General features: G+C 41.4%; 1 protein-coding gene across 1 annotated transcript in view; it reads right to left on the bottom strand.

Annotated features, from left to right (window-relative positions):
• LOC138962749 (uncharacterized) overlaps window positions 1-7,459 on the bottom strand; it is a 95,883-nt gene extending 88,424 nt beyond the window's left edge. The window contains exon 1 of the mRNA XM_070334698.1: window positions 7,205-7,459. The gene's annotated coding sequence lies outside the window, so the exon portion shown is untranslated. The remainder of the gene's footprint in view (window positions 1-7,204) is intronic.
• Window positions 7,460-20,439: the final 12,980 nt, after the last annotated feature.

Here is a 20,439-nt window from a genome sequence, read left to right as displayed (position 1 = left end):
TAATCTTATCTGCAAAAAAACCTTCTTCATCTGCCTGTTGCTGATTTGAAATGCAAAATTCTTGGACGAATGTCAGGGTATCTGAGACTTCCTCATTTTCTCAGGTATCGTGAATACTTGCAATGTTCCATCCATGTACTTTTTACTTCACATATATACCGATTCCATATGGGTGAAGTCATAAGGCCAAAAAAAAAAAAGGTCTGTTTACGGTAACATAGGCCAAAAAAATAGGGTCGGTAGGTCGGGATTTTTTTTTTTTTTTTTTTTTCCAAAAAACCATATTTTTACGTTATTTTGCCAAAAAAACAAGATTTTTTTCTCTTTTTTTTTTTCTCCCCCAAATGCCAAAAAAAAGTCTAGGGTCGCGCGAAAAAACTAGGGTCGGTCGGGTTACCGTAAACAGACCTATTTTTTTTTTTGGCCTAAGCACCGTGAAACAATGAAAGGCGTTGGTTGGCTTAAGCACAGTATCTTTCCCACAGAAACTCGTGTAAAATCAGCAACTTTTATTAAAAGCTTATACAAAATCAGCATCTGTTCTCAAATCTCATTTATAATCAGCAACTTTTGTCAAAGCAGGTGCAATAATCACAATGTTTTCTTAAAGCTGATGCAAAATAGGCATCTTTCTCAAGGTAAATGCAAATTCGGTATATTTTCTCAAAGCTAATGTATAATCGGCATCTTTTCTCAAAGCTAGAGCAATAATCTCGATGTTTTCACATAGCTGAAGCAAAATCAGCAATTTTTAACCAAAACGAAATACGCTGCCTGAATTACATTACTTTCGCAGTGACCTGCGCTGATTAATTTGTATTAAACATGACGCAAAATCAATGTAGATTTACGTTAGCTCAGCATGTCTTATGCCGAATTTAATTGGACACATTTCGACTGAGGTAGTTGTATTAGTTCCTCTCACGTAGGACTGATCTTACCCAGCGCTACCCGGAACAATGAAAGAAAGAAACAAAGAAACATTCCCCCCCCTCCCCCCCCTTTTTGTTTCTTTTTTGTCCCCTCTGTCCCCACCCCCCCCCCCCCCCCCCCCCCCCACCCCCCCTTTTATGAATGTGTATCACTTTTAGTCTAGTATGCCTGTGCCCATGACATCATCCAACCACTTCTCTCCCCTTTCATTCATTTCCGTTCCTAGAGTTCCTTCCCTTTTTTGCGTGTTTCCCCTCCATTTTCTTTCAAACCTTGTTCGTTCCGTGTTGCGTCTGCTTTTTATATTTAGTCAAGTTTTGACTAAATATTTTAACATCGAGGGGGAATCGAAACGAGGGTCGTGGTGTATGTGCGTGTGTGTGTGCGTGTGTGTGTCTGTGTGTGTGTGTGTGTGTGTGTGTGTGTGTAGAGCGATTCAGACTAAACTACTGGACCGATCTTTATGAAATTTGACATGAGAGTTCCTGGGTATGAAATCCCCGAACGTTTTTTTCATTTTTTTGATAAATGTCTTTGATGACGTCATATCCGGCTTTTCGTGAAAGTTGAGGCGGCACTGTCACGCCCTCATTTTTCAACCAAATTGGTTGAAATTTTGGTCAAGTACTCTTCGACGAAGCCCGGGGTTCGGTATTGCATTTCAGCTTGGTGGCTTAAAAATTAATTAATGACTTTGGTCATTAAAAATCTGAAAATTGTAAAAAAAAATAAAAATTTATAAAACGATCCAAATTTACGTTTATCTTATTCTCCATCATTTGCTGATTCCAAAAACATATAAATATGTTATATTCGGATTAAAAACAAGCTCTGAAAATTAAATATATAAAAATTATTATCAAAATTTTTTTTTCGAAATCAATTTAAAAACACTTTCATCTTATTCCTTGTCGGTTCCTGATTCCAAAAATATATAGATATGATATGTTTGGATTAAAAACACGCTCAGAAAGTTAAAACAAAGAGAGGTACAGAAAAGCGTGCTATCCTTCTCAGCGCAACGAATACCCCGCTCTTCTTGTCAATTCCACGTGCACTGCCTTTGCCACGGGCGGTGGAGTGACGATGCTACGAGTATACGGTCTTGCTGCGTTGCGTTGCGTTCAGTTTCATTCTGTGAGTTCGACAGCTACTTGACTAAATATTGTATTTTCGCCTTACGCGACTTGTTGTTGTCTTTTGTGTTCTTGTTTTTCCTGATGAAGCTTCCATAAGCGAAAATTCGTACCGTCTTGTCTCGTTCTTGTATTGGTGAGTACAGTATTCCTTTGTTTTTTAACTTTGTTCATCTTACCACAGTCACTTCGTTGTTTAGATAACAAAGAAACAAACAAACAAACAAACAAACCAGTAAACGAGTTCAAACCCCCTTTTGTCACTCAAAAAATACTTTCTTTCTCTGCATAGCAGAATTGAAGAAAAGTGAAACACACACACACACATTAAAAACCTTATCACAGAACACAAGCGAACTTGTTGTCGTTTATGTCTCTTGTAACCCGTAAAACATTCGTTCTCTATGTACATAAAGGACCAATAAAACCAAAGTCTCGTCACTTTCCAGTACAAACTTCAAATGTGCCATCTTCCTAAATAAACCCTAACATTTCTTCTTCTTCGTCGTTCATGGGCTGAAACTCTCATGACTGTTCACTCATGCTTTTGCACGAGTGAGTTTTTACGAGTATGACCGTTTTTAACCTGCCATTCAGGCACCTATACGCCGCTTTCGAGGTTAGCATGCTGGGTATTTTCGTGTTTCTGTAACCCACGAAACTCTTACATGGATTGCAGGATCTTTTCCGTGCGCACTTGGTCTTATGCAAACCCTTAAACGATTTCTCGTCACTTTGCAGTACAAGCCCCTGCGGTGCCATCTTTCACCATTTCCTCTCTGAACAAGCATCACACCCACACCTTTTATTTCCTCATCAAATATGCATGGACTCTTTATTCTACCGTGAGCGTAGTTACAGTTCCTGGCATTTAACTTCAGCGATGGATCATTGATCTTTTGGCATAGACGGGCGCAGTGGCGTGGTGGTAAGACGTCGGCCTCCTAATCGGGAGGTCCGAGTTCGAATCCCGGTCGCTGCCGCCTGGTGGGTTAAGAGTGGAGATTTGTCCGATCTCCCAGGTCAACTTATGTCCAGACCTGCTAGTGACTTAACCCCCTTCGTGTGTACACGCAAGCACAAGACCCAGTGCACACGGAAAAGATCCTGTAACCCATGTCAGAGTTCGGTGGATATAGAAACACGAAAATACCCAGCATGCCTCCCCCGAAATCGGTGTATGCTGCCTGAATGGCGGGGTAAAAACGGTCATACACGTAAAAATCCACTCGTGCTAAAAACATGAGTGAACGTGGGAGTCTAAGCACATGAACAAAGAAGAAGAAGAAGATATTTTGGCTTGAAACGGTGAGTCCACTGGGAGAGGCTGAAAGACGACACATGCATCAACAGACACATGTCTTATTATACGAGTGTATTTGTTTTAACACACATTACCGCTGCTATCTTTCGCCGATTTATATGTTATATGAAGTTTTATATCGCGCGCGTATCTCCAGACTCGGACTCAAGGCGCAGGGATCTAATGCCGTGTGAGATGGAATTTTTTACACAATACATCACGCATTCACATCGACCAGCAGATCGCAGCCATTTCGGCGCATATCCTACTTTTCACGGCCTAAGTCACACGGGTATTTTGGTGGACATTTTTTATCTATGCCTATACAATTTTGCCTTTTGTCAATCGTGGGGTCTTTAACGTGCACACCCCAATATTTAGATTCCTAATCAAAAAACAAGAAAGGTAAGTTATTGGAACGTTTGTTATTGACAAAAATTCGTTACATTCACAGATATATCGACCCAGCGGTCTTTTAAGTGCACAGACAAACAATTAATAACGAAAACTTTTTAAATATTTAGATTCATAGTTATATTTAGATTCATTGTTATATTTATATCATATTATATTTGCATCCGATTTATATGTACTTTTTTAAAGTCATATCTTACTCTCATAGTTATCTATATATCTATATATATATATATACGACTAGTGTCTGTGTGTCTGTGTGTCTGTGTGTCTGTCTGTCTGTCTGTCTGTGTGTCTGTGCGCGATGCACGGCCAAAGTTCTCGATGGATCTGCTTCAAATTTGGTGGGCTTATTCAGAGAGACCCCGGACACAACCTCATCGATGAGATATTTCAACACGTGCTCTCAGCGCGCAGCGCTGAACCGATTTTGGTTCCACCTGAGCTACCCGGGCCCCCATACCGACACACCAAAGCCGCTAGACCACATCACAACGCCAAAGTTCTCGGTGGATCTTTTTCAAATTTGGACACCGTATTCAGCTACACCCCGGACACAACCTCATCGACTGAGATATTTCAACACGTGCTCTCAGCGCGCAGCGCTGAACCGATTTTGGTTTTTCTGTTCATTTCACCATTCCCAGTAACTCTTCCTTATCTTCTCCAGTGTTTTGCGTTTATCTCCCTTCCTTCGTGTGGCTTCAATCCATAGTCCCGTAACTACGTTACTATTTTTAGAATGTCACTGCGCTGTCCCGAACGCTTCCCTTGCACCCGTAAGTTGTTCTTACTGTCAAAGTGAAAAGGTCGAATCAATTTATAGCCACGCGAAACATACACTGTCACCTATCTCTATAGATATAGATATACATATATATATACGGCTTCTCTGTGTGTGTGTGTGTGTGTGTTTGTGTGTGTGTGTGGGCAACACCTGTGGATTGTAGAGTTCTGTTTGTGATGTGGTCTGGCGGCATTGGTGTGTGTCTATATATGTTCAGGCCTTCCTTCCAGAAGCCATAACAGTTATTCTCAATCCCGTTTGAGTGGACTTTGGCTTCACATAATTATGATTGTGGTGTTTCGGCACTCGGTTACATTTGGCGTCGTCGACAGCGATGGGACTCGACATGAGATATTTCAACACGTGCTCTCAGCGCGCAGCGCTGAACCGATTTGGGTTTTTTTCTTTATTTTCTCCAGTGTTTTCAGCGTTTATCTCCCTTCCTTCGTGTGGCGTCAATCCATATTCCCGTTACTACGTTACTATTTTTAGAATGTCACTGCGCTGTCCAGAACGCTTCCCTTGCACTCGGAAGTTGTTCTTACTGTCAAAGTGAAAAGGTCGAATCAATTTATATCCACGCGAAAAATACACTGTCACCTATCTCTATATATTTATAGATATAGATATACACATATATATATATACGGCTTCTGTGTGTGTGTGTGTGTGTTTGTGTGTGTGTGTGGGCAACACCTGTGGATTGTAGAGTTCTGTTTGTGATGTGGTCTGGCGGCATTGGTGTGTGACTGAATAATCAGGCCTTCAATCCCGTTTGAGTGGACTTCGGCTTCAAATATGATTGTGGTGTTTCGGCACTCGGTTACATTTGGCCACGCTGTCTGTCTCTGTCTCGCGATTCACCCCGGCGAAGCCGGGTATTCCTCTAGTATCTTATATTTATGTTTATATTATGATAAACGAAGAGTCAAAAAACAAGAAAGGTAAGTTGTTGGAACGTTGTTATTGACAAAACTACGTTACTGTCACAAATATGTCGACCCAACGGTCTTTTAAGTGAACAGACAAATAAATATCACAATAAATTTATCTTGATGGATTTCAGTTTTCGCCCACTCGCCAGGAAGCCGAGCGAAGGAATGATTGTATGACGAAAATAATGGATTTTTATTTTCACCGTAATCATTTTTGGATTTGTTTATATTCTAGTTATACGTAGCAGTCTATCTGTTTCGGATTCCTACAGGGAGAGACAAAAATGTCGACTGTAATAATCATTTATCATCCTAAGGGAACCTGTCTCTGCTCTTAGTGACTCCATATATTAAAAGTACCGCCAGTGTTTTCTAACTACTATGGATACTTGCGTCTGGATAAAGACATGTGTTTCCTTTTGAGACTATAGTGATAAGATCTTTCTTTCTTTCTTTATTTGGTGTTTAACGTCGTTTTCAACCATTCAAGGTTATATCGCGACGGGGAAAGGGGGGAGATGGGATAGGGGAAAGGGGGGAGATGGAATAGAGCCACTTGTTAATTGTTTCTTGTTCACAAAAGCACCAATCAAAAAATTGCTCCAGGGGCTTGCAACGTAGTACAATATATGACCTTACTGGGAGAATGCAAGTTTCCAGTACAAAGGACTTAACATTTCCTACACACCGCCTGACCAAAATCCTTACAAACATTGACCATATTCTATACAAGAAACACTTAACAAGGGTAAAAGGAGAAACAGAACCGTTTGTCGCCTCTTACGACATGCTGGGTAGCATCGGGCAAATTCTTTCTCGTCCCAACCAATATGGGACTCCCCCAAACCCGCGGGGGGTTAGTGATAAGATAACAGCTAGCATAATTGCTTAATCAATACAGACAACACCATGACACTTTATGGAGTAGACCTTTTGCGTGTCAGGGTAACATTCGACAACCAAAAAATCTGTGATTTCCATGATCTTGTTTGATTTTTGTTTGAAAGTTCCGTTGCAGTGTGTAGCATTTATCATTTGCTTAATTCACATCCTCATTAACTGTGATCGACTCAAATTTGATAAACACACACACACACACACATACACACACACACACACACACACACAAACACACACACACACACACACACACACAGAGTTATTATCTCACTTTCTCTTCCCCTCTCTCTCACTCTCTCTCTAACTATAGTCGTATTTGTTTTGTCTGTTTTCCAAATGTTCACACAAGTTGCACACCATCAGCCCAAAACAATCGAAATAACGTCAACATCGCAGTTCCTAATAACAGGCGGCAATCAAACCTACATACCTCATTATACCAAGTTCACTACATATAAAAGACAGCTTATCATTGACCACATCCGCCATATCATCAAAATCACACACACATAAAAGATAGCCAACCATAGACTACATCCGACATGATATCATCAAAATCACAAAACAAAAAAACATTTAGTCATAACTTGACTAAATGTAAAAAGACAACTAACCATAGAATACATCCGACATGATATCATCAAAATCACAAAACATAAAACACAACTAATCATAGACTACATCCGGCATGATATCAAAATCACAAGACAGAAATGACAAACAAATCATAAACCATCACCGTCATGATAGCAGCTTCATCACAATCACAACACACAAAAACAACGACCTGACCTACCTTTCGCTCGAAGGAACAAATCTGCTTTGACAATAGGATGTGAAACACCAGGCGCTCCCGGCGGTTGTGCTGGTTTCTGATGAAGGTTTCGGCACACTGCGACGTCGACAACAGCGACGACAAAAGAAGATCGGCTGCGAGAGAGAGAAAGAGGGAGAGACTGAGAGAGAGCACTGACTGGCGCAGCTGGCACGTTGTTGTAGCGTCCGCGACGGTGGCGGTGGCGGTGACGGTGACGGTGACGGCAGAGATGGAGATGCCAGAATGGCACGTACTGCTCTGGAACTCTTGCAGAGCGTTGGGGCTGTAGAATGTTTCTGTTTTGTGTACTCCGCATGCAATCCGTGGTCTTCTGGGAGAGAATAAGCTGATGCGGTCGCTATAGCTTTACCAGTTTCACTGCGTCCCAGTCACCAGTCCATTTTGTTCCGAGTTCTATGCTTTATCCTCCTTTAACGTAATGTCAAATTTTTGACGAAAAATGCACGGCAGGAGTTAGGAGTGGGTTTCTGGGAGGGGGGGGGGGGGGGTGGAGAAGAAAAATGGGAAAAAGAGAGAAAAAAATAGAACAAAGGATTGTGACACATAAAGCATCATTCTTACTTGGTCAAACCTGTGGCAACGTATGCGCTGTACAGAATCCCTCTATTTCGTTAAGTAAGAAAAAGCAGAAGAAACAGAAGAAGAAGATGACAAGACAGAAGGAGGTAGAATTGACAATTTACCCTTTGTCACTATATACGAGCAAACTCAAGTTATTTATCTATTTATCTATATATATATATCTATTTATTTATTCATTCATTCATTCATTTATTCTTTTTTTTAATAGTTTTTTTTCATAGAACGAAGGACAGGCCAGATACGACTGCATATATGCCGATCGCATCAGAAACGGAAGCAAGTGCGAATATAGTAGAATCAAAACTTTTGATGCCCTCGTAAAATTGTGGGAAAACCATTCCTGCGAACTTAATTGGGCAAAAAATCCTGCTTTGTGCATGAAAGTGCTAAGTTGTGAATTTTTGGTATTTGTGAAAGGGAAGGATGTTCTCGCGATCGCATTGTTGACTGAATGTATAGAAGACTGCCGGGAATCGAAATGAGGTGAGGGTGTATGTATGCCTGCTCGTGCACGCGTGTGTAGAGCGTTTCATAGAAATCTACTGCGCAGATTTTTTTTATGAAATCTAACAGGTGAACTTTTCAAGATGATATCCCCACACGGATTTTTTTTGTATATTAAATTTTGTGTGTGTAGATATAACGATTGAATGAATGCAGTTATTTCGCTTTTTGCGACTAGTTTATTTGCTTTACGCCACCTCGTATAATTATAAACGTGTGCAACCTCTAACCCTAACCTTAACCCAAAAACACACTAACCAATGCCAAAGAAAGTGTCAAACTCACTGTACTCCAACCACTCCCACGAGAAAAATCTCGCAGATCGATCGATCTTTTTCTTCTTCTTCTTCTGCGTTCGTGGGCTAAAACTCCCACGTATACTCGTGTTTTTTGCACGAGTGGAATTTTACGTGTATGACCGTTTTTTACCCCACCATTTAGGCAGCCATACGCCGTTTTCGGAGGAAGCCTGTTGGGTATTTTTGTGTTTCTATAACCCACCGAACTCTGACATGGATTACAGGATCTTTTTCGTGCGCACTTGGTCTTGTGCTTGCGTGTACACACGGGGGTGTTCGGACACCGAGGAGAGTCTGCACACAAAGTTGAATCTGAGAAATAATTCTCTCGCCGAACGTGGGGACGAACTCACTCTGACAGCGGCCAACTGGATACAAATCCAGCGCGCTACCGACTGAGCTACATCCCCGCCCTCGATCGATCGATATGGCACAGAGCTACACCGCACTCGGTATAATTCCTAAGGCGTTTAGTTCTGTGGCCTTTTTCTCTTTCTGTAGAACTCGTTCTGTTTATTGCATCTGCGTGTCTTTTTGTCTTGCCTTTTGAACTGCGCTTGCGCTCTTGAGAAAGTTTTTGCCATTTTGTCAGTTGTCTTTTTGATAATTGTTTATGGCATGGGAATATTGAATTACGATTGAATGCAAAGCATGCGTCAGTATATTTTCTGCTGTTAACTGCACTGCTGTCAAGGTTAAGATCTTAGTTTCATGACTGACTAGATCAGTTTTTGGTGTGATTTTGACCAGAAATACTTACGTTTAGACCAGATTAAAAATAAAAAATAAAAAAGTTATGCATTTTCTAAAGGACACTATACAGAAAGGGACAGAAAATAAGACAAGCAGAAATTAAGACACACACTCACACATACACACAAACTCTCCTTTTGACTCCTTCTTACCCCCTCTCTCTCTCTCTGACTCTCTCTCTCTCTCTCTCTCTCTCTCTCTCTCTCTCTCTCTCTCTCTCTCTCTCTCTCTCTCTCGCTGTGTGGGCGGGGACGTAGCTCAGTTGGTAGCGCGCTGGCTTTGTAGCCAGCTGGTCGCTATCAGCGTGGGTTCGATCCCCACGTTCGGCGAGAGATTTATTTCTCGGAGTCAACTTTGTGCAGACTCTCTTCGGTGTCCGAACACCCCCGTGTGCACACATGCGCACGAAAAAGATCCCACGTTCACGTGCACAGCGAAAGTCTCAGGGCTTGGAAAACACGAAGACACGCATGCATCATCTCTCGTCTCTGATTATCATGATCGTATTTCGATACTTTGACGAGACAAACCCAATGCTGGTGTGTCGAAGAAGACAGCCACAGCGGGCTTGTTCGAATCAAAGTATCACACCATATCTTCAGCGTATTACCAATACCTGTCCCAATATAGACCAGTTGGTCTAAGAGGACGTTAAACCCTAATAGTCAGTCAGTCTCTCGCTGACTCTCTCCATCTCTCTCTCTCTCTCTCTCTCTCTCTCTCTCTCTCTCGCTCTCTGACTCTCGCTCTCCCACACACTCTCTCCTCCTTCCTCTGCCCCCGAGCCCCCCCCCCCCCCCTTCCTTTCTCACCTGCCCATCTACGCCCATGCACTCCTTCACTCTTCAGAAATAGCCACCAAGGGCGCAGAATAAGTCGGCATAATAATAATTATGTGACTCCGAGCTTCAAAATAAGACAATCGCACCGAAAAAGTACTGCACTTTTTAAACGTATTGTTTCAATGAAACTTGAGAAGAAACGCCAAATACCAGAAACACTTACCTTTGTACTGAAAGGGACGGGAAACAAGACACACTGAAAGTCAAACTGACAGGCAGACACCTAACACATAGACTCCCAATTCGACCATCTCTCTCTCTCTCTCTCTCTCTCTCTCTCTCTCTCTCTCTCTCTCTCTCTCTCTCTCTCTCTCTCTCTCTCTCTCTCTCTCTCTCTCTCTCTCTCTCTCTCTCTCTCTCTCTCTCTCTCTCTCTCTCTCTCTCTTTCTCTCTCGCTTTCTCACTCTACTATATTTCTCTCACTCACTCTGTCACTCTCTCTCACTCTATCTCTATTTCACTCTCCTCCCCCCTCCTCCTCCCCCTTCTCTTTCTCCTCCCCACCTACCCCCTTCCCGCATGCACCCATTCACTCTTCAGAAATAGCCACCAAGGACGCGACGCAAGTAGGCGTAATAATGAGCGAGTTTTGGCGTCAACTAAGGTGACTCGAGTCGAACCGGAGGTCGCAAAAACTCGGTCCGGTACGACTGGAGTGACGTCACCGGTTAACCAACTTTCAACCTTGCTTCCTGCGTAGGGTCTCTCCAGTTCCAAGATGGCTGCCAAGGCGAGGTGAGAAACTTCTGCAAATATTTTTTGACAAAGTTACGGATTGTGAGAAGACATTTGTTGTAAATCACTTAGCCTTTCAAAAATTAAGGATACTGGGTTGGATACTGTCTTGGTTTTAATGGATTTTATTTTAGCAGTGATGTTTATTTTGGGAAGAAATGAGGTCAACAGGAGTTTGGGTGCGATTTCGGCTCAAATGTACTTTAGCGCCCTGAACTTTTACCCGGCTGTTTTGCGCTCGATTTTCACGCTCACTTCTTCATTGACGTTCGAATCGATAGTTCGATGTTTTGGCATTACATTCACATCAACAATAAAACAGTACTGCTTGTTCATCATCGTCGTCCATCAACTCTCCACAACAGTAAATCCGTAACGCGCTTGTCGCCATCTTGTTGCAAGGGACGCGACTGGACACAACCCAACAGCGTTTCCGCGAAGAAAAAACCCAGACATGCGCAGTGACCCTACCGTAGCTCAACCCTGTTCCTCGCGAAAACTCGCTCCACATGTGACTCCGAGCTTCAAAATAAGACAATCACACCAAAAAAGAACTGCGCTTTCCAAACTTACTGTTTCAATGAAACGTGCAGTAACACCAAATACCAGAAAAAATTCACGTATATGAAGATGAAGACACTATGCAGAAAGGGACTGGAAACAAGACAAACTGAAAGTCAAACATACAGACGGATACACTTGGCGAGACTGTCCATTCGACACCCTCTCTCTCTCTCTCTCTCTCTCTCTCTCTCTCTCTCTCTCTCCTATATCTCTTTCACTCACTGTCTCTCACTGTCTCACCCTCTCTCTCTTACACACACGCTCTCTCTCCATCTCACTCTCCTCCCCTCCTCCCCCCCCTTCTTTCTCTCCCCTGCCCACCTCCCCCCTCCCCCATGCACTCATTCACTCTTCCGCAACGCAAGTGGGCGTAATAATATGTGACTCCGAGCTTCAAAATAAGACAATCACACCGAAAAAGTACTCCACTTTCCAAACTTATCATTTTGATGAAACTTAAGAGGACACACCAAATATTCTTCTTCTTCTTCTTCTGCGTTCGTGGGCTGAAACTCCCACGTACACTCGTGTTTTTTGCACGAGTGGAATTTTACGTGTATGACCGTTTGTTTACCCCGCCATTTAGGCAGCCATACGCCGTTTTCGGAGGAAGCCTGCTGGGTATTTTCGTGTTTCTATAACCCACCGAACTCTGACATGGATTACAGGTTCTTTTTCGTGCGCACTTGGTCTTGTGCTTGCGTATACACACGGGGGTGTTCGGACACCGAGGAGAGTCTGCACACAAAGTTGACTCTGAGAAATAAATCTCTCGCCGAACGTGGGGACGAACTCACGCTGACAGCGGCCAACTGGATACAAATCCAGCGCGCTACCGTCTGAGCTACATCCCCGCCCTACCACCAAATATTAACATCCTGATTGCCTCCTGTGCAGAGTTGTAGCTCTTTTTACATTTAGTCAAGTTTTGACTAAATGTTTTAACATAGAGGGGGAATCGAGACGAGGGTCGTGGTGTATGTGATAATGTGTGTGTGTGTGTGTGTGTGTGTGTGTGTGTGTGTGTGTGTGTGTGTGTGTGTGTGTGTGTGTGTGTGCGTGTGTGTGTGTGTAGAGCGATTCAGACTAAACTACTGGACCGATCTTTCTGAAATTTGACATGAGAGTTCCTGGGAATGATATCCCCGAATTTTTTTTCTGTTTTGCGATAAATGTCTTTGATGACGTCATATTTGGCTTTTTGTAAAAGTTGAGGCAGCACTGTCACACCACGGACCTACAGAATGTAGGTCCGTGGTCACACCCTCATTTTTCTATCAAATTGATTGAAATTTTGGCCAAGCAATCTTCGACGAAGGCCGGACTTTGGTATTGCATTTCAGTTTGGTGGCTTAAAAATTAATTAATGACTTTGGTCATTAAAAATCTGAAAATTGTAAAAAAAATTGTTTTTTTATAAAACGATCCAAATTTACGTTCATCTTATTCTTCATCATTTTCTGATTCCAAAAACATATAAATATGTTAATTTGGATTAAAAACAAGCTCTGAAAATTAAAACAATTAAAAATTATGATCAAAATTAAATTTCCAAAATCGTTTCAAAAACTATTTCATCTTATTCCTTGTCGGTTCCTGATTCCAAAAACATATAGATATGATATGTTTGGATTAAAAACACGCTCAGAAAGTTAAAACGAAGAGAGGTACAGTAAAGCGTGCTATGAAGCACAGCGCAACCGCTACCGCGCCAAACAGGCTCGTCACTGACTTTCACTGCGTTTTGCACTAGCGGCGGACTACGTTCAGTTTCATTCTGTGAGTTCCACAGCTTGACTAAATGTTGTAATTTCGCCTTACGCGACTTGTTTTTTTCTCTTTTTGTTTTAACATTGATTGATTTTCCAGATTGGCACACGTCTAAACGTGAGGCTTAAAACGGATTAGTTTTGTGCACAAAAATAGCTCACCAAAAAATAATGAAAGACAAAATCAATAAATAGCTAAATTCGACAGTTTTAAGACTTTCATTATATGTAATATATATGGCAGTGTTGATCCTGTATCTCCCCCGGGAACAAAAAAGGAGAAGAAAAAAAAGAAAAAAAGGGGGAAATCCCAAAATATCTACGTGATATGGACAACCTTCAAATAAGTAGAAGGTAAGAACATTAATTCAAAGACTGTTTGTTTGTTTGTTTGTTTGTTTGCTTAACGCCCAGCCGACCACGAAGGGCCATATCAGGGCGGTGCTGCTTTGACATATAACGTGCGCCACACACAAGACAGAAGTCGCAGAACAGGCTTCATGTCTCACCCAGTCACATTATTCTGACACCGGACCAACCAGTCCTAGCACTAACCCCATAATGCCAGACGCCAGGCGGAGCAGCCACTAGATTGCCAATTTTAAAGTCTTAGGTATGACCCGGCCGGGGTTCGAACCCACGACCTCCCGATCACGGGGCGGACACCTTACCACTAGGCCAACCGTGCCGGTTTTCAAAGACTGTAATCTGTCTGTTTGCATACAACGTTTTAGCATGATTGTAACTATAGAGCCAATAAGTATAAGGAAAGAACATTACAGACTGTAATCAGTTTGCTTGCATACTAAGTTTTAGCTCGTTAATATGGAGCCATGGTATTGTCGGCAGATGAGAACCAAAAGGTCGAGAACCAAAAGATCGAGGACCAAAAGGTCGAGGACATTTGGTTGAGGTTCAAAATGTCGAGTGCGACAAAAGGTCGAGGGTGACCTTTTTTCAATCCTCGACCTTTTGTCCCCAAGACGTTTTGCTGTTGACGTTTTGTCACCCTCGACCTTTTGACTCTCGACCGGCCAAGTGTTCTCGACCTTTTGTCGCACACCCATTGTTAGAAGTTTGACAGTGGTCCGTACCTACTAAAGTCCTTACAGGTCTTTTTACGTACGCGCCCAGTGACTAACATGGACCCTTAGCCACATTGTGTGCTTTTTAAGTGTTGCTGAATGTCTCTGTATTGTGTGTGTGTGTGTGTCGTGTGTGAGTGTGTGTGTCGTGTGCGTGTGTGTGTGTCGTGTGTGAGTGTGTGTGTGTGTGTGTGTGCATGCGGGCTTGGGTCTATGTGAGCGTGCGTGGGTAGGTGTGTGCGTGTGTGTATTCGTGTGTGTGTGTGTGTGTGTGTGTGTGTGTGTGTTTTATACACTTTTTTTCATGGTTGTCATCGTTCCATAAGTGATGCGATTTCATGCCGAAAGAAAAAAGTGTCCTTGTTTGTATATATGTATGCATCACGAACATGGAAATAAAGGTTTTCCTAAATTATCTTACATATCTCACATTCCAAAAATCAGCAGCCTGGCCGCTCTATGTGCAAAATGGGACTTATTTTGCAGAATAGATGTCTCGGTGTGATCAAAACAAATATCAACAACGAAATTAATTGAGCAAAACATGCCAGTTGTGCACACAAAGCAGCCAGGCTGTTGATTGTTGGTATGTGTCCAAGAGGAATAATGGTCTTATCCCGTGCAAAAGCCTGGGTGGATCTGTGGTGGTTGACATGGTGGTCAACAAGGGAAGGGGTGTATCATCCTCATTGGCACCACAACTGTAAAGGGCCTAGAGCCATAGGTTAGGCACTTAAAAATGTCCAGTTATTATTATTATTATTATTATTATTATTATTACCATACTACAGTGGAACCCCCAATTTAAGACGTCCTTCTTTTTAAGACCCTGTTTTCTTAGACTTTCTATTCGTAAATTTACCCCCATTTTAAGACTTCCTCCTTTTTTAAGACCGGATTTTGTCAGAACAAGTCCCGTAAGGCGAAATTACTACATTTAGTCATAGACCAAATAGCCTATGATTTAGTCAAGCTGTGGAACTCACAGAATGAAAGTGAACGTAGTCCGCCGCTAGTGCAAAAGGCAGTGAAAGTGACGAGCCTGTTTGGCGCGGTAGCGGTTGCGCTGTGCTTCATAGCACGCTTTACTGTACCTCTCTTCGTTTTAACTTTCTGAGCGTGTTTTTAATCCAAACATATCATATCTATATGTTTTTGGAATCAGGAACCGACAAGGAATAAGATGAAATAGTTTTTAAAACGATTTCGGAAATTTAATTTTAATCATAATGTTTATATTTTTAATTTTCAGAGCTTGTTTTTAATCCGAATATAACATATTTATATGTTTTTGGAATCAGAACATGATGAAGAATGAAATAAAAGTAATTTTGGATCGTTTTATAAAAAAAATCAGATTTTTAATGACCAAAGTCATTAATTAATTTGTAAGCCTCCATGCTAAAATGCAATACCGAAGTCCGGCCTTCGTCGAAGATTGCTTGGCCAAAATTTCAATCAATTTGATTGAAAATTGAGGGTGTGACAGTGCCGCCTCAACTTTTACAAAAAGCCGGATATGACGTCATAAAAGACATTTATCGAAAAAATGAAAAAAATGTCTGGGGATATCATACCCAGGAACTCTCATGTAAAATTTCATAAAGATCGGTCCAGTAGTTTACTCTGAATCGCTCTACACACACACACGCACAGACACACACACACACACACACACACACACACACACACACACACACACACACACACATTCACCGCGACCCTCGTCTTGATTCCCCCTCTATGTTAAAACATTTAGTCAAAACTTGACTAAATATAAAAAAAAACAAGTCGCGTAAGGCGACAATACGTCATTTAGTCAAGTAGCTGTCGAACTCACAGAATGAAACTGAACGCAATGCAACGTAGCAAGACCGTATACTCGTAGCATCGTCAGTCCCCCGCTCATGGCAAAGGCAGTGAAATTGACAAGAAGAGCGGGGTAGTAGTTGCGCTGAGAAGGATAGCACGCTTTTCTGTACCTCTTCGTTTTAACTTTCTGAGCGTGTTTTCAAGCCAAACATATCATATCTATATGTTTTTGGAATCAGGAACCGACAAGGAATAAGATGAAAGTGTTTTTAAATTGATTTCGAAAATTTATTGTTTGTTTGTTTGTTTGTTTATTTGTTGCTTAACGTCCAGCCGACTACGCAGAGCCATATCAGGACGAGGAAGGGGGGGATGAAGGGGGCCACTTGTCAAGCGATTCCTGTTTACAAATGCACTAACCCATTACTTGTGTCCCAGCAGGCTTTAGTAAAACTAAATTAATACCTACTGGAAGATTTCGAAAATTTAATTTTGATAATAATTTTTATATTTTTAATTTTCAGAGCTTGTTTTTAATCAAAATATAACATATTTATATGTTTTTGGAATCAGAAAATGAGGGAGAATAAGATGAACGTAAATTTGGATCGTTTTATAAAAAAAAAATAATTTTTTTTACAATTTTCAGATTTTTAATGACCAAAGTCATTAATTAATTTTTAAGCCACCAAGCTGAAATGCAATACCGAAGTCCGGGCTTCGTCGGAGATTACTTGACCAAAATTTCAACCAATTTGGTTGAAAAATGAGAGCGTGACAGTGCTGCCTCAACTTTCACGAAAAGCCGGATATGACGTCATCAGACATTTATAAAAAAAAATGAAAAAAAAGTCTGAGGATATCATACCCAGGAACTCTCATGTCAAATTTCATAAAGATCGGTCCAGTAGTTTAGTCTGAATCGCTCTACACACACAGACAGACAGACAGACAGACAGACAGACAGACACACATACACCACGACCCTCGTCTCGATTCCCCCCTCTACGTTAAAACATTTAGTCAAAACTTGACTAAATGTAAAAAAAGGGGGGGGGGGGGTGGGGGGTCCACTGTTTAGCCACATCCGTCAAGAGGAAAATGGCCGGTTATTTTGGGTTGAGTTAGAACTGAGTAGGTCAGTCGACAGCTTGGTGATATGTAAGGCCAGCATGCATGGAAATAGAATACTGTGTGGAATTGCAAATCAACGTTGGTCCATTTCGTGTCTTTCTTTATTTGGTGTTTAACGTCGTTTTCAACCACGAAGGTTATATCGCGACGGCCATTTCGTGTCGCACTATCAGGAATAGCAAACGACGTTGGTCCATTTCGTGCAGCACTATCAGGAATAGACATCGTTCTGTTGGCTAATGTCACCATTAAGAAGACAGAAATAAACTGGGTGGCAGACTGCGGAATGTGTATCTCTTTGAACCTATAGAGGGTAACATACTTTTCTTGGATGCATCTACTTTCCAACTCTATTTTTCTTCATTGAAAAGGAAAAAGAAGAAAAAACACAGAAACAAACACGCACTATGTTGCAATTAAGGATTGTAACTCCCTAAATCGGGTCTTCGGTTGAATAAGGAAACAATCCCCGGTGAGTTCCACATGGTATTAAATGTTATCACAAGGTTGCCAAATACGTGCGGTATATGGCACGAATTCAAATTTTTGCTTATAGTGCAATGCTTGTCAAGCATATAATGGCATGCACAAACTGCCATATTCTGCTTGCATTCACGCACACAAACACACATGCATACTCGTACACACACACATACACACACACAGATACTTAAAGCCCATGGCTTGGTGGTTTATTGGCGACATGATGACACAGCTTAACGCAGACAATTTCATGTCAGATATGCCTGGCATAAACGAATATAGAACATAACGTGATTTTAACCATGAAAACATTGGAATATATCCCTCAAATTGCACATGGTAGGCCTACACATTCTCTTTGTAACTCAGGATAAAAATAGAGAATACTACAAGGCTTGCTGTGTTTTACCAGATTTTCACGAGTTGCTTTTTACATTGTCAAGTAATGAATGAATGTTTTAACAAGAGCGAAGAGCTTTTTTTTGTTTGTTTGTTTGTTTGCCGACCACGAAGGGCCATATCAGGGCGGTGCTGCTTTGACATATAACGTGCGCCACACACAAGACAGAAGTCGCAGCACAGGCTTCATGTCTCACCCAGTCACATTATTCTGACACCGGACCAACCAGTCCCATCACTAACCCCATAATGCCAGACGCCAGGCGGAGCAGCCACTAGATTGCCAATTTTAAAGTCTCAGGTATACACGGCCGGGGTTCGAACCCACGACCTCCCGATCACGGGGCGGACGCCTCACCACTAGGCCAACCGTGCCGGTAGAGCGAAGAGCGAGGTTTGTCTCCCGATATATGTGTCTGTGTGTGTGTGTGTGTGTGTGTGTGTGAAAAGCATTCAGTCTCAAAAACTATTGAACGGATTGTTATGAAAATTGGTACAGATATCTTAAAGAGCATTTGCTTGAAAGTTATTCGCCGATTTTTGATAGAGCTATTTGATGACGTCATTGTACCGTTTGCAAAAGTTGAGGCGGCCCTCTCACGGCTACAGTTTTTAATCAATTTGTTTGAAATTTTCGTTACCTGATCTTTGACTTAGTGCAGACTATGGGATGGCATTTCAGCTTGGTACCTTCAAAAGAAGCTTATAACATGATCACTCAAAATTATCTGATTTGTTCGATTTCTGAAAAGTCGTGGTTTGAACGATATTGTTTTCTCATGAATGGTCTCTCTTACGTAAGGATAATCAAATTGTCCTTTATTCTCAGACAAGGAGAGGCTGAAACTTTAGGAAAATTGCCACAACTGCTATTTTGACAAAACTGCTTAAGAAAATCAATTCGAACAATATCTCTGTGCACTAACTCCAAAGTACAAAGTCATGAAAATATATGAGAAGATTGAGGAGACTTTTATATCTGGTCTGTGTGTTTGTGGAGAGATCAAGATGTATCATTGGCTACAGACAGGTCTAACAATTCAAAATGAGAGGCTGAGGATTCACCGAGAGGGATCCACAGATTTTACAGAGCAAGAAAGATTGTTTAAGTACTCGAGCACTGAGTTAAAAATGTGTTCACAACATACTCCTTATCATTATTATTTCTTGACTCATGACTCAGAGCACTAGTCGAAGTCTTTACACAATTATGTAGATTTTGGGGGGAGATTAATCTTTAGTTTTTACATTTAGTCAAGTTTTGACTAAATGTTTTAACGTAGGGGGGGAATCGAGACGAGGGTGTGGTGTATGTGTGTGCGTCAGTGTGTGTGTGTTTGTGTGTAGAGCGTTTCAGACTAAACTACTGGACCGATCTTTATGAAATTTGACATGAGAGTTTCTGGGAATGATATCCCCGGAGACTTTTTTCTTTTTTTCGATAAATGTCTTTGATGACGTCATATCCGGCTTTTTGTAAAAGTTGAGGCGGCACTGTCACACCCTCATTTTTCAATCAAATTGATTGAAATTTTGACCCAGCAATTTTCGACGAAGGCCAGACTTTTGTATTGCATTTCAGTTTGGTGGCTTAAAAATTAATGTATGACTTTGGTCATTACAAATCTGAAAATTGTAAAACAAAAAATGTTTTTATAAAACGATCCAAATTTACGTTCATCTTATTCTTTATCATGTTCTGATTCCAAAAAACATATAAATACAAGCTCTGAAAATTAAAAATATAAAAATTATGATCAAAATAAAATTTTCGAAATCGTTTTAAAAACTATTTCATCTTATTCCTTGTCGGTTCCTGATTCCAAAAACATATAGATATGATATGTTTCGATTAAAAACACGCTCAGAAAGTTAAAACGAAGAGAGGTACAGTAAAGCGTGCTATGAAGCACAGCGCAACCGCTGCCGCGCCAAACAGGCTCGTCACTTTCACTGCCTTTTGCACTAGCGGCGGACTACGTTCAGTTTCATTCTGTGAGTTCCACAGCTTGACTAAATGTAGTAATTTCGCCTTACGCGACTTGTTGTTCTTAACGCATGCCAGCAGATCTTCAATACAGAATGCAAGCATTCAAAGCGCATATTTAAATATAAGCACACACACACACACACGCACGAACGTACGCACACACACACATTAACACACACACACACACACACTCTCTCTCTCTCTTTTTGAGTGCTCGATGTGATATTCTCCTACCTGCTGCA

This window comes from Littorina saxatilis, linkage group LG3 (genome assembly GCF_037325665.1).
Source record: "Littorina saxatilis isolate snail1 linkage group LG3, US_GU_Lsax_2.0, whole genome shotgun sequence".
NCBI classification, from domain to species: Eukaryota; Metazoa; Mollusca; class Gastropoda; order Littorinimorpha; family Littorinidae; genus Littorina; species Littorina saxatilis.
The sequence above is the reverse complement of the archived record's forward strand: the minus strand, read 5'-3'. Positions and strand labels throughout refer to the sequence as shown.